This window comes from Zonotrichia albicollis, chromosome 4 (assembly GCF_047830755.1).
Source record: "Zonotrichia albicollis isolate bZonAlb1 chromosome 4, bZonAlb1.hap1, whole genome shotgun sequence".
Taxonomy (NCBI): domain Eukaryota; kingdom Metazoa; phylum Chordata; class Aves; order Passeriformes; family Passerellidae; genus Zonotrichia; species Zonotrichia albicollis.
Window position 1 is genome coordinate 191,984 of NC_133822.1, and position 13,107 is coordinate 205,090.

The 13,107-nt window shown below is 46.3% G+C and overlaps 1 long non-coding RNA gene across 3 annotated transcripts; it reads right to left on the reverse strand.

The window, feature by feature from the left end:
• Window positions 1-737: 737 nt before the first annotated feature.
• Window positions 738-10,455, reverse strand: LOC141728963 (uncharacterized). 3 transcript variants are annotated; one of them, XR_012580217.1, is made up of 7 exons: window positions 9,731-10,455; window positions 9,219-9,311; window positions 9,007-9,108; window positions 2,639-2,703; window positions 1,958-2,021; window positions 1,181-1,256; window positions 738-1,062 (listed from the first exon to the last, which is right to left on the reverse strand). It is a non-coding gene; the product is annotated as an uncharacterized LOC141728963 (long non-coding RNA). The 3 variants fall into 3 exon arrangements; XR_012580216.1 differs by lacking the exon at window positions 9,731-10,455 and having other exon boundaries at window positions 9,219-9,721; XR_012580218.1 differs by lacking the exons at window positions 738-1,062; window positions 1,181-1,256; window positions 1,958-2,021; window positions 2,639-2,703; window positions 9,731-10,455 and adding an exon at window positions 5,002-6,484 and having other exon boundaries at window positions 9,219-9,721.
• Window positions 10,456-13,107: the final 2,652 nt, after the last annotated feature.

A 13,107-nucleotide genomic window follows, 5' to 3' on the forward strand; every position in this document is an offset into this window, starting at 1 on the left:
ACATCCCCACAAAATTCTTCTCACATCTTCCAACCCTGAAATCTTCTTTTTTCCCTAAGGCTTCTCATCATTAGCAATTTCCAAGTAACATGGTATTTTTACAACATTCAAAAATGTCATGCTGGACTGTGCTAGAGAGTAATCTGCAAATATAAGCTTAGCAAAGATTGAATTGACTTGTCCAGAGAAAAAACCTACAAGTGAACACCCACACCTGCCTACAAAGAGCTGACAAGCCCCTGGCAGCTACCACATCAAAGCACAGTGGATGTTTCTAATAGAGGGTAAGGATAACAATACCACCTTTTGTTCTCTCCAGCTTGTTTTCCCTGCAGTCATATTTTGCTTCTTAGGATTGTTTTAGTCTCTGTATCTTTTTGGACAGCACCGAGCCTGACGACAAGGACACGAGAGTCTTTCCCTGCCGTAGGGAGAGAACCAGGAAAACAGTTAAAAAAAGAACAGGGTAGTTTGAAATTCATACTTCCAGTGAGAAGCAGCGCCTAACAAACAGAACAAAAGCAAACAAAGCACGATACCTCCCTGGGGACAGAAGACTTATAAACCCTCCAGGATTTACGACCAACCCCTTCAGGACAGCAGCCAAGTGTCCCATGAGGTGGTGCTGCACCAAAGAACGATCTGACAGGTTCCAAAGAGTCAAATGCACAATATTTTGCAAAGCCGTAAAATCTTGCAAAATAACAAAAATACGATAGATATAAACTACAGGGCAAGAGTACAAGTGTTCACTTTAAGAGCTGGAACCATGCAGGTGAGCACCTGATAACTGGATCCTCACCAGAGTTTGAACCCTTCGGTACACAGAAGGGTTTTCCCCAGAAATTTCACAGACTGAGTTTTGATAGAAGCACACTTGCCAGATCCTCAGAAGCATCACCCATTCTCCAGGTGTCTGCAGAGAACTGCAAATGGCTCTCACGTAGTTTGAGCTGGTTCTCCAAGGTCTCAGGGTGAGTTTCACCAGATGCAACCAAATCGGGCGACTCCCAGTGGGACAGAAGGAACCCAAAGTTTGGGTAAGCAGAGCTGCAGCAAATACTGAGGAAACAAACATAACAGCGTAAAAAAATAATAAACCATCCATTTTTTTTCTCTTGCTTTTGTTTTTTTCTTATTCAGATCAGAATAGCAACTAAAGAGAAGGTGAAAAACTCACCATTACTGAACATTTCATCATCTGTAAGCCGAGCATCCTTAGCACAGAGGACTCCAAAGTTAAAATTCACCGATCCCTGGGAAATAAAACCAAATATTGTATGATAAACAGTCAAACAGCAGACATAAAAATTTGTTGCCTCTAAGCACTTTCAGGTATGTATCTATCTTTGCATACATCCTACACATTAGAACATACACTTTATACCATCACCTAATACATAATATTTTACCTTTAAATTCTGATAGTATAGCATGAATTTTTAACTTAAATTGGTGATCTATTATTATTAAGTTGGTACTGAAAGTTATTTCTGCTGTCACGTTCAAAAAAACATTATTTTTTTTTTTACTGTAATGAGCAATCGATTTCAAAGTCATCACAAGCCCATCAAAATACAAAGCTGTATTCACTGGACGGGTCTGTGAGCTAGAAGTAGTTAGGCTTGTACTTCCCTCTTGTTCTTCCAGAACCGATAAATCCTGTCAACAAAACCAGGATCTTTAGCCCACTGCTGTGAAAGATTCTACAAGGATGATGGTTTGATTTGTGTTTACAAGTTTTGATTTGAAATGGCCAGTTCAATGGATAAAGACAGTTTAAGTAGTATTACGTTACTATTATTATTATTATTTCTATTATTATTTTTACTATTACTACTACTATTATTATCACCTGCTACTGGAAGAAACAAACCAGTCGTACCTATACTTAATTACTTTTATTTCCAGAAAATAATAAAGAAAAAGAACCAAACCAAAAAAAGTCACTTCCTACCTTTTATATCAAGGGATGAAAAACTTCTCTTGGGCTCTTCTCCAATTTATCAAGACTCATAGCACTGAAAGGCAAACAAAACAGTGCTTTATAGAAGGGCAAGTGCACATTTCAAGGCTGAACCACCAACCGATTGCAGTGACAGCAGTTACAACATGAATCGTTCTGAGAGCCTCTGTTAAATGCAATGTTCTGTGGAACTGCCATTTCTTTCCCAAAATACTAACTTCCAACACTTCCTAAACGTATTTGGTATTTTAAAACAACAGAAGTTAGTGAGACACTGTGTGGAGGTCAGGTTTAAATTTATTTCCTTCTAAAGCACAGAGCTCTGTTCCATCACCCTTCACTTCGGCTCTGCACTGAATCACGGTGAGCATTTGAGGAGTGCTCAATAACCAATTCTATTTCTCTCTTTTTCTAGTTCTCTCTATTCCTAAATAACTAAAGACAAGTCCAATGAAAAATGACAAGTTCAGCATCAAAGTCACACTTTTTCCCTTTGTCTGGTCAAGAACAGGCTCTAAATCCACTTAGTGCTGCCTGCAACGATTAAGATGTGCAAAACCATTTTTACATGTTTTATAGGTTTATCATAAAAGGCATGGAATGCAAGCTCTGAATTACAGGAAAAGGTACACAGTCAAATATCTAAAGGATCACTTATTTGTAAATGCATACCTTGACAGAGATCGCACTGAGAACGTTTCTGTGGGACTCTAAGGGAGACATATTTTCTGAGTACCCTGTAAACAAGAAAAGCTAGGATATATTACAGGACATACCCACTTTTTCTATAGGCAAATAGGATTTTTAATAAAAACAACTCAGTTGAAAAAGAAAGAAGAAAACCAAGGTCATTTTACTCAGCTATATTTACTCCCGATTTAGGGAAAAAAAAAAGTCACGGGTGCTGCAAAGAAAAAAAAAAGTGAACCATAAACGCCTACAGTACAATTTTAAAACAAGTGCTTGGATAAAAGAATCTCATGGAACGTGAAGTAGAAAAAAAGTGAAACCACTATCAGACCTGCCTATTTTCTCACCTTGGTACAAGAAAATCCTAAAAGCAGTATAAAGTCACTGCCTAAAACCGGTCATGGGATGTAACCAAGAACAATTTAGGCATTTGCTAATCTAGACAGAAACCTTTTCTGGATGCTAGTGTCAAATCACAAGTTTTGTCTTTCAGAAGCCCGACAATGCTGGAAAGCACTTTCCCTGGGGCTCGGGAGGGCAGGGGCAGAAGGGGATGAGTTTGCGGATCGCACCTGTGCCATCGGAAGGATACAGCCCGCCTGCTCCCTGCGCTGGGCATTCTCCCGGCCATCTCTGGCTTTACCGCTCAGCGCAGCTCCATCCGTTTGCATGGCAGAAAGAGCCTCGAGCACTAGCGCAGGCAGCAGCCCAGTCATTCCGGCGATATCGCAGCGCTCTCTGCTCGCAACGCCCAACACGCGGCGGAGCCGCCTCCGCCCGCAGCACCGGCAGCAGCCCGAGGGAGACGGCTGCAGCTCGGGGGCTGCTGCGCCTCCGCCAGCCTGAGGGCAGCCGCCCCACCGGGACCGCGGGAGCGCCCGGCGCCGCTCGCCCGGGGCGGCTCCTGCAGCTCCCGGCCCGCGGCAGCAAAGCACCGCCTCGCCCTCCGCCATCGCTACCGCTCAGTAAGGCCGAAGAACCGGGCCGACGCTCCTTCCGCGCTGCTCAGCTCCGTGCGGACGGCCAGACGGAGGTTTCGCCCCTCCGGCGTCGCCGCCGCAGCGCCGTCCCGCGCGGGACGGGCCGGGAGCTGCCCGCGCACAGCCCCGCGCGGCCGCCTGGCACGCCAGCCACTCATGTGCCGCGTCAGCCGTTGCGTCACACGCCTCGCCGGCAGCAGGGCATGCCGGGACTTGTAGTCTCGGGCTGACAGCCACTGCTCCGTCCTCCGCCACCGGGAGCTGCAGTCCCTCCCGGGCATCAAACGGGTCCTTCGCCCCTGGGCGGGGAAGGACCTGAGGCAGCAACGCTCCTCCCGAATGCCCTCTCTTTTTCGCTCCAACTCTTTTTTCTTTTTTCACTCTGCTTTTCACCCCTTCCCTTCCCTCTGGTGCTCCTGATTCCTTTCCTTTCCTTCCCTTTTCCTTTCCTTTTCTTCTGTTTCTGATCTTGGTTTTCCTTTCTAGCTTAAGAATAAAAAAGCAGCAGTAGAAACTTTCAGGCTACCTGGGAGTAAAAAAAACCTGCAAAACGAAAATGATGTAAAGAAAACTATTTATTCCCTGGGAGCCTGAAATTTTCTACTGCTGCACATGACATAGAGCTTTTATTCCTTCTTATAGAGAGTTGATATTTTATACTTACTTTATACAGCGCCCCCTGCCGTGTGCCCCGGAGACCTGCAGGGAGAGCGCTGCGGCGTCCTTCGGTTCTGTTTCAAGAAACTCGGCTCAATTCGGCTTGCTTCGGCTCTTGGTCTAAACTCGTCTCAGTTCGGCTCTACGGCCGAACTCGGCACGGTTGGACGAAACTCGGTCACATTCGGCGCATTGTCTAAATGCGGCCAGTGTCGGCTACCCTCGGCTATCGATTCCAGTCGGCTATCCTCGGCTCTTGGTGTAAACTCGGCTGTTTTCGGCTACACTCGGCTCTTCGGCTCAAGTCGGCTCTGTTCGGCCACACTCGGCTCTTCGCCTCTTCCGAACAATTCGGCCCCGCTCGAAATATACCTATTTTTACATTGGAAGTATACATTTCTCTTAGGATTTTTACTTCTCTAACACTTGCAGGATTCAAAATAAAACCCCTGCGTCCACCCATACATGCCAAATACAAACCCCTTTCATTTCAACTGTATTTCATTTTTTTTTTTAATAATATTTTTCAAATTTAGATCCACATTTATATTTAAATTCTATACTGATGTGTGTTCGATTTTGCATTTCTATTTTCCGATTTATTTCAAAATTTATATTCTCTGTTACAACTCTTCCTATTACTTCTATTTTTTTTCGTATTTTTATTCAGATCTTTATATATTTATTATATCTTTCTGTGTGAGGATTTTTACTTCTGTAGCACTTCCATTATTTAAAATAAAACCCCTGCCTCCACCCACGTTAAAGCCAAAAAGAAAACCCTTTCTTCTCAACTGTATTTCAATATTTTTTAAAATTCTGTTTTTCAGGTCCATATTCACATTTACATTTAAAATGTATACTTACGTATGCTGTTATTTGTATTCTCCATTACATCTCTTCCTATTATCTCTATTTACTTATATTTTGTGTTTATATATATATTTATATCTTGATTGTATATCTCAATATTGAGAAATATATACCAATAATATCTACATTCATGTCATTTAAAATAAAAACCCTGCCTCTAACCCAGTAAGAATAAAAAAAACCCCAACCCTTTCTTTCAAACAATATTTAAATAGGTTTTATCCTTATGTCTGATTTTTATATTCCTATTTGCATTTATAATGTACATTAATGTATATTGCTTACTTATACATTTATCTTTATCAATCTCAATTTGTAAATAAATTTATATTCTACATTACATCTGATGCGAGCAGTTATATATTTTTATACATATTTTTATACATTGATTACATATTTCTGCGTCAAGATTTTTACTGCTGTAACACCTATTTAAAATAAAACCCCTGCCTCTACTTAAATAAAAGCCAAAAAATTCCCTTTCTTTTAAACTATACTTACCTATTTTTATATTTATATTCCCATTTATAATTCATATTGCCGTATCATGTTATTTCTATTCTATACTACAACTCTTCATATTACTTACCTATAATTATAGTTCAATTTGTAGTCATAGTTTAGCAATCTCCCTTTATATATTTATTATCTATTTCTATCTTAAGATTCACATTTCTATAACACTTCTATTATTTAAAATAAAACTCCTGCCTCTAACCAAATAAAAACGACCGGATAAACCCTTCTGGCACGTTGAAACCATAGAGACGGCAGCTGGGAGGAATGGAAATAGTCTCCCCGTTCTTGAAACCATAGAGAGAAGGGACGGGACGACCGGATAAACCCTTCTGGCACGTTGAAACCATAGAGACGGCAGCTGGGAGGACCAGAAATTGTCTCCGCCATCTTGTAACCATAGAGAGAAGGGACGGGACGACCGGATAAACCCTTCTGGCACGTTGAAACCATAGAGACGGCAGCTGGGAGGACCGGAAATTGCCTCCGCCATCTTGAAACCATAGAGAGAAAGGACGGGACGACCGGGTAAACCCTTCTGGCACGTTGAAACCATAGAGACGGCAGCTGGGAGGACCGGAAATTGTCTCCGCCACCTTGAAACCATAGAGAGAAGGGACGGGACGACCGGATATACCCTTCTGGCACGTTGAAACCATAGAGACGGCAGCTGGGAGGACCGGAAATTGTCTCCGCCATCTGGAAACCATAGAGAGAAGGGACGGGACGAGCGGATAAACCCTTCTGGCACGTTGAAACCATAGAGACGGCAGCTGGGAGGACCGGAAATTGTCTCCGCTATCTTGAAACCATAGAGGCGGGGGACGGAATTTATTACTAATTTTTTATATATCTGCATATAGTTGCAATACATTTCTATATTTGCTTTTTTGTTTGGCTTGTGTTTCCATTTATATTCTCTATTCATATATCTGTATACATACACGATGCTCTATTAAAAAATAGAATAACTAATTGCAACATATAATGACTTATGTTCCATGTTAAATTTTAAAAATTGACCGAATATATAAGAATAACGTTGGCTCATTCCCATTTCTACACATCTATTTCTTTTGTTTCAATATAGTGAGAGTTATAATTGTATATTTAAAATCCAATTCCTAAATGAAATGACAGAACAAACAGCATCAAATTCCCACCAATATCTTCCAAAAACATCGAGACACCTCCAACAGCCAAACAAGCGTCAGAGAAAAAACAAAGAACACTCTTGTCAATAACAATTCTCATCACGACCGAAAAATGGAACCAAAACAAAAGAAAACCCTATAGAAACACACACAGCAAATTACAAAAGGTACTAAAAAAAAGTCAAACCAATCTTCTAACCTCCAGACAGTGCCACTCACCCTGAACGTTACTAAAAAAAAAAAAAAAACCGACAAAATTCTACCTCTACGCTAACTCAAAGAATAAACAATCCTCCGTAAAACTAACTTTAAAAACTGAACTAATTAACAAAATGGAAAACATCTCAACCGCTAAAAACTAAGAAATTAACTACCCTAGTAAAAAACAATTTAAAAACCCACCATATAAATACCCATGTTCCCAAAATGCCCCTGAGGAACAATACTCAAAGACATTAAAAGACAACAACAACAACAAAAAAGAAAATGAAGAAACCACCAACAAGAATAATCCCAAAAACCAAATAAGCCTAAATCTGCAACAAAAATATTATTCCCAACTGAATAAACCCATAGTGCCTCAAGCTATCAAAATAAAAATAACACCTAGAAACAAACACAAAGCCTAAAGACAAACGTAACCATAAACAATGTCTCCCAAATTACCCGCAGCCATAAAACATACACTACAATCAAACCAACCAAATAAATAAAAGCCCTGGAAGACGATAAACACACATGCAATTCTCGAGATTAAAAACCCGCTGCTATGAACGACACGACGCTACCTCAAAAGCCCACCGAAACAAACACTACCCGCTCACGCCAATAAAAGCCACCTCAACAGAATTAAAATCCGAACCGCTGCTTCGCGCTACGACCCGTAAAAACCATTGCGCGCCTTTCTAAACATAATACCCCGGCAAAAAAAAACATATCCGACTACGAAACCCAATCCGAAACGAACCTTTATCATCCCCACCGGCACCGAGAACCGCAGCACTCAGGAAGAACCCCGTAGCCCTTAGCGTACCCCCGCTGCAAACCGAACACAGCGATGCAATCAATGCCGAAAAAGCGCCTCCGAACCGCGGCACCGCCCCAGCACCGCGAGCAGCCGAAGCCCGCGCTCGCTGCCGGCCCCGGACGGAGCGCGGCTCCCTCCAGGAGACCGGCTCCTCCGGCGGCTCCTCCGGCACGCGGGGCCGGCGCCGGCCCGGAGAGCCGCGCCCGCTGCCCCTGCCCGGCGGGGCCGGCACCGGGCCCGGGGGTGGCGGCGGCGCCCGAGCCCCGCGCCCGGAGCGGCCGGAGCGGCCGGCACCGCCCGGGCCGCCGCAGCAGCGCCCGCGCCGCCTCTGCCGCCCGTGGCCGGCCCGGCGCGGCTCCCTCGGCTCGCACCGGCGCGGCTCCGCCACCGCCGCCCTTGGCCGGCCCGGCCGCGCCAAATCCCCCGTGCGCCCCGGCAGCTGCCCGGGCCGTGCCAGCGCCGCTCCCGAGCGGCAACGTTCCGGCCCGGGCCGCGGCCACCACAAGCGCCCTCCGATGCAGCGGCACGGCCCCCTTGCAGCCCTGCAAACGCTGCCACAGCTGCAGCTTCCCGCAACCGAAGCCCGAAACTGACGCCGCAGGCGGGGCTCGCCTCCCTTCAACAAGGGCAAAGAAGTGTCCTCTCCCCTTCACGTTCGTCCCCTACGAGAGCACAAAAGAAGGGGCGCTCCTCAAATGAAAGCCTTCGACTGATGGCAAAGGGCCATTTCCACCTCCATTCAAAGCCTTGAAAAGGAGGGACACCGCGGCTGCCCCCTCCATTTCAACCCTAGGGTGATGAAAATGGGGTGGCTGCCTTCAAACCAAACCCATAACACCACAAGAATACTTTTCCCATTCCCCTTCAAATAGAACGCAGGGATTCCCTGTCACCCCCGGGATACCCCCAACAGCCTGGAAAAGGCAGCTTTTCCTGCAATCAACGCCCTTAAAACCACAAGTGAAGAGGGATCCCCTCAGTTCAAACGCAGACAATAAAAGAAGAGGAGCTGCTTCCTCCTCCTTAATCCCTTTCGTCCTCATAAGCTCCATTTCTGCTCCTGGGGAAGCGGGGAAGGACTGGCAAGATGAAATTGCAAAGGGGAAGGACAAAATTCCCCTCTCCAAACGCACACGGGCTCACCTGTTCGGCTGCTGCTCCTCGGCACAAAGATTCGTCCCTCGGCACCTCCTTTAAGCGATGCTTGGACGTATCCAAGCGCGAATCCGGGTGCTCCCGCCGACCCTGGGAGAAGCAGAGACATGCAGAGACGAGCAGACACAGACAGACACAGCCACGTGCTCTCACACACACTGACACACTCTTGCCACTTACACGCTCACTGCGGCCCTTACCTGAGACGCTGAAGAACGTGCTGTGACACATCTTCTGGCTGCTGCTCCTTGAAGTAAATGGCAGATCCTGGGGAAATCAGCAGCCTCGGGGACCTGTGAGACAACAGGAAGGGTCAACGAGTGGCTATCTGACAGCTAGGACTTGTCCCCACTCTGGACCGATAAACTTTCTACCCAAAATCCCACAAAAGACAGATGAAGAGTAAAATTTCTGTAACTGTTCTACCTAACTGTGACTGCGTGCCAGGGCAGGGCAGCTCTGATTGTAAGTGGTACAATATAAGTACACACAATATAGGCTGAGGTAAACAGTGCAAGTGTAAACAGAGTGTAAGTACACACAATATAAGGTGACACACTTACATACAGTATAAACCAACACAGGTACACACAATATAAACCAATATAGGTACATCCAATGTAAGTACATATAGTATAAACCAACACAGGTACATACAGTATAAGTACGTACAGTATAAGCCAGCATAGGTACACACAATAGAGGTACATACAACATAAGCCAACAGAGGCAGATACAATACAAGCCAGGACTTGAGATAACTCTCTGGAAGACGAATTCTTGAGCCTTGTACCCTTTGAGAAGATGGAACCTAAGGAACTGCTGCAGTCACCTGAGGAGGTGCATCTGAAAAAAAGTCAGGACAAAAGTCAAAGGGCTGCAGAATAACTTAAGAGCTCGGCTAAATTGGGCTGCAATCGGCTAAACTCGGCTATTGTCGGCTGCATTCGGCTGGATGCGCCTCTTCGGCGCGGCTCGGCTTTATTCGGCCGAACTCGGAGCCTCTCTGTGCGCTCGGCGCGGCTCGGCTCGCTTCGGCCGAACTCGGAGCCAATCCGTGCGTTCGGCGCGGCTCGGCTCGCTTCGGTCGAACTCGGAGCTTCTCTGTGCGCTCGGCTCGGCTCGGCTCGTTTCGGCCGAACTCGGCGCCAATCCGTGCGTTCGGCTCGGTTCGGCCGAACTCGGCGCCAATCCGTGCGTTCGGCTCGCTTCATTCGGCCGAACTCGGAGCCGCGCTGTGCGCTCGGCGCGCCTCGGAGCCGCTCTGTACGCTCGGCGCGGCTCGGCTTCATTCAGCGGAACTCGGAGCCGCTCTCTACGCTCGGCGCGGCGCGCCTCGGCTCGCGTCGGCCGAACTTGGAGCCCATCCGTGCGTTCGGCGCGGCTCGGCTTCATTCAGCCGAACTCGGAGCCGCTCTGTGCGCTAGGCGCGGCTCGGCTCGCTTCTGCCGAACTCGGAGCCAATCAGTGCGTTCGGCTTCATTCAGCCGAACTCGGAGCCAATCCGTGCGTTCGGCTCGCTTCATTCGGCCGAACTCGGAGCCGCTCTGTGCGCTCGGCGCGGCTCGGCTCGCTTCGTCCGAACTCGGGGCGGCTCTGTGCGCTCGGCGCAGCTCGGCTTTATTCGGCCGAACTCGGAGCCAATCCGTGCGCTCAGCGCGCGTCGGCCGAACTCGGAGCGGCTCTGTGCGCTCGGCGCGGCTCGGCTCGCTTCGGCCGAACTCGGAGCCGCTCTGTGCGCTCGGCGCGCCTCGGCTCAGCTCGGCTCGGCTCCCTGAGGGCGGGCAAGCGGCGCCGCCTCACGTTAAACGCGCCCGGCTCGGGGCTCTCCTGCTGCCGCGTCCCGCGGGCGGCCCGCCCATCGCACGGACACGACCGGGAGCGCGGGGCGGCACAGGGGCTCATTAGGCGGTGACCGCACTCGCGCTAATTAGCGCGCACGAGAGCAGCGGGCTCGGTTCGCCTGAGCTCGGCTCCGTTCAGGCAGCCTCGCAAGCCTGGCCTCGGTTCGCTCGAGGCCGTCAGGTTCGGCCGGTCTCGCCTTGCTTCGGCTGAGCTCGTTCCATTCGGCCGAAGGAGGCGTCGTTCGCTCGTGTTTTTACAAATATCTTTCTCTATAGATTGTTTATTTCTATATTTAGATTTATACTTCTATAATACTTCTATTATTCCAAATAAAAACCCCGTCTCTAACCAAATAAATACAAAAAACCACCTTCTTTTAAACGAGATTGAAATATTTTTATACTTAGTATCGTTATATTCCCATTTATATTTATAGTTTCTTTTGATGCAGTGTATTAATAATTATATATAATATATGTAAAGTTCTAGAAATGTATTTAAATTATTATTTATATTATGTGTCATATCTACTGCTACAACTAATTTTTTCTTGTTTTTAAACTTTATATATATATCTGTATTTATTTATGATATATTCCTGTACTTAGATTTCTACATTTATATTGTTTGTATTTATAATTTTTATAATAAAAACCCTGCCTATTGACAAATAAAAAAAACCTGCTTTATTTAGCTATTTAAAAAAATATTTTCATGATTACAATTTTCATGTTTATATTTGTAATTTATTCTATATTACATGAGAACACACCTACTCCTGCACCCCAGTGGGGCTTCCTCTCCTGGGGACCTTGGGGTGCCCCAATGGCATCAGAGCCCCGAGTCTTCACCCCCCTCTCCTCTATTTAGAAACTACACAGGAACTTTTTTCTGGAAACAAAGACATTACCTAAATCCTCTCCCCGTGTCCCAGACAGATAGATGTTCAGTTATTAGTTGGCTGGGCAGCAGTTTCTAAAATAGAATGATAAACAAGATGTGAACATTTTAGCTACAAGCAAATAGGCAAATCTGAACAAGGTACCGATGGCCAGCCACTCAAGTTATTTTGAAGCAATTTTTTAAACAATAAAATACTGCTACCACAAAAATAAAGCAAAAAGCTAACTACTGGCTAAGAAAGAATTAACTTTTGACAGCAACAACATTCCAACCACACAGGCTTTTTCCTGATGTCATACCTTATAACTACCTCTCTTGGGAATTCTCATCATGTATCCCAAAAGGAATAAATACCTTAGAGCGTCCTAAAGCAAAAAGTAGCACACATGAGCTCCTCACACTCCCGGCAGTGCACTGAGCTCCTCACACTCCAGCGCAGCGTGCACTGAGTCTGCAACAAATTCTGCTCAGTGAGGGTCTGCAAACAAAGGTTCAACTGATGAACTGAACTGATTTTGTAGGGATGTTTTCTAAGCACAGAAGCACAAAAAAGAACAAGCAGAAACAATTCTTAAATAAATCTGCAAGTTTTATTTAGCATATATGCGAGTGATTTCCACCCTGTGGCTTCTCACTTTGATTGGTCCGTAGGTTCAGGAAGATGACAATGCACACTCTGCCTTCCCTGAGCCCCCCACGGCAGCTGAGCGCTGCTCCGTGTGCTCAGATCGTCAGGAGCTGGATTACACGTACCCGGACGGACTGGAACTGCTCTGCTGCAGATTCAGGAGACGACGGCAGAGAGGGGCTGGCCGAGGCGTCGTCCGAATTCCATTTCTGTGTGACGAGAAGCGGTTTGTTCCCAACAGCTGCAACATCCCCGGCTCGCTTCCGCGGTGAGTACCGATGGCACACAAATGGCAGCCCGAGGAAATCGTGTTCTGGGCTCTAAGTGGCTGGGACAGGGTCTGATTTTTTGTTTTGTATCTGTATGACGATTAGTACGACAGGGCTCTGAGGGATGACATGGCAACACAGAATTAAAAACTCCTCGATAGGATTACATCGACTTCTAGGAAAAGACAAAAGCCTATCACCCTTCTGAAATCTACTTTTAATCCAAAGCACGGGGATTGTCACTATGCTGCACCTTCCAGCTTTTCAAAGCAGCTTACTTCTGAAGACCAGGAAACATTGATTTCTACAGAAACAATGGGCAACCCCCAGGTTAATTTAAGCACTACTCTTTAATAGGGGATCTGCCAGCGTGCCAGTCCAGCTTCAAGTGCACTTTATTTCAGTCTCACATCCCCACAAAATTCTTCTCACATCTTCCAACCC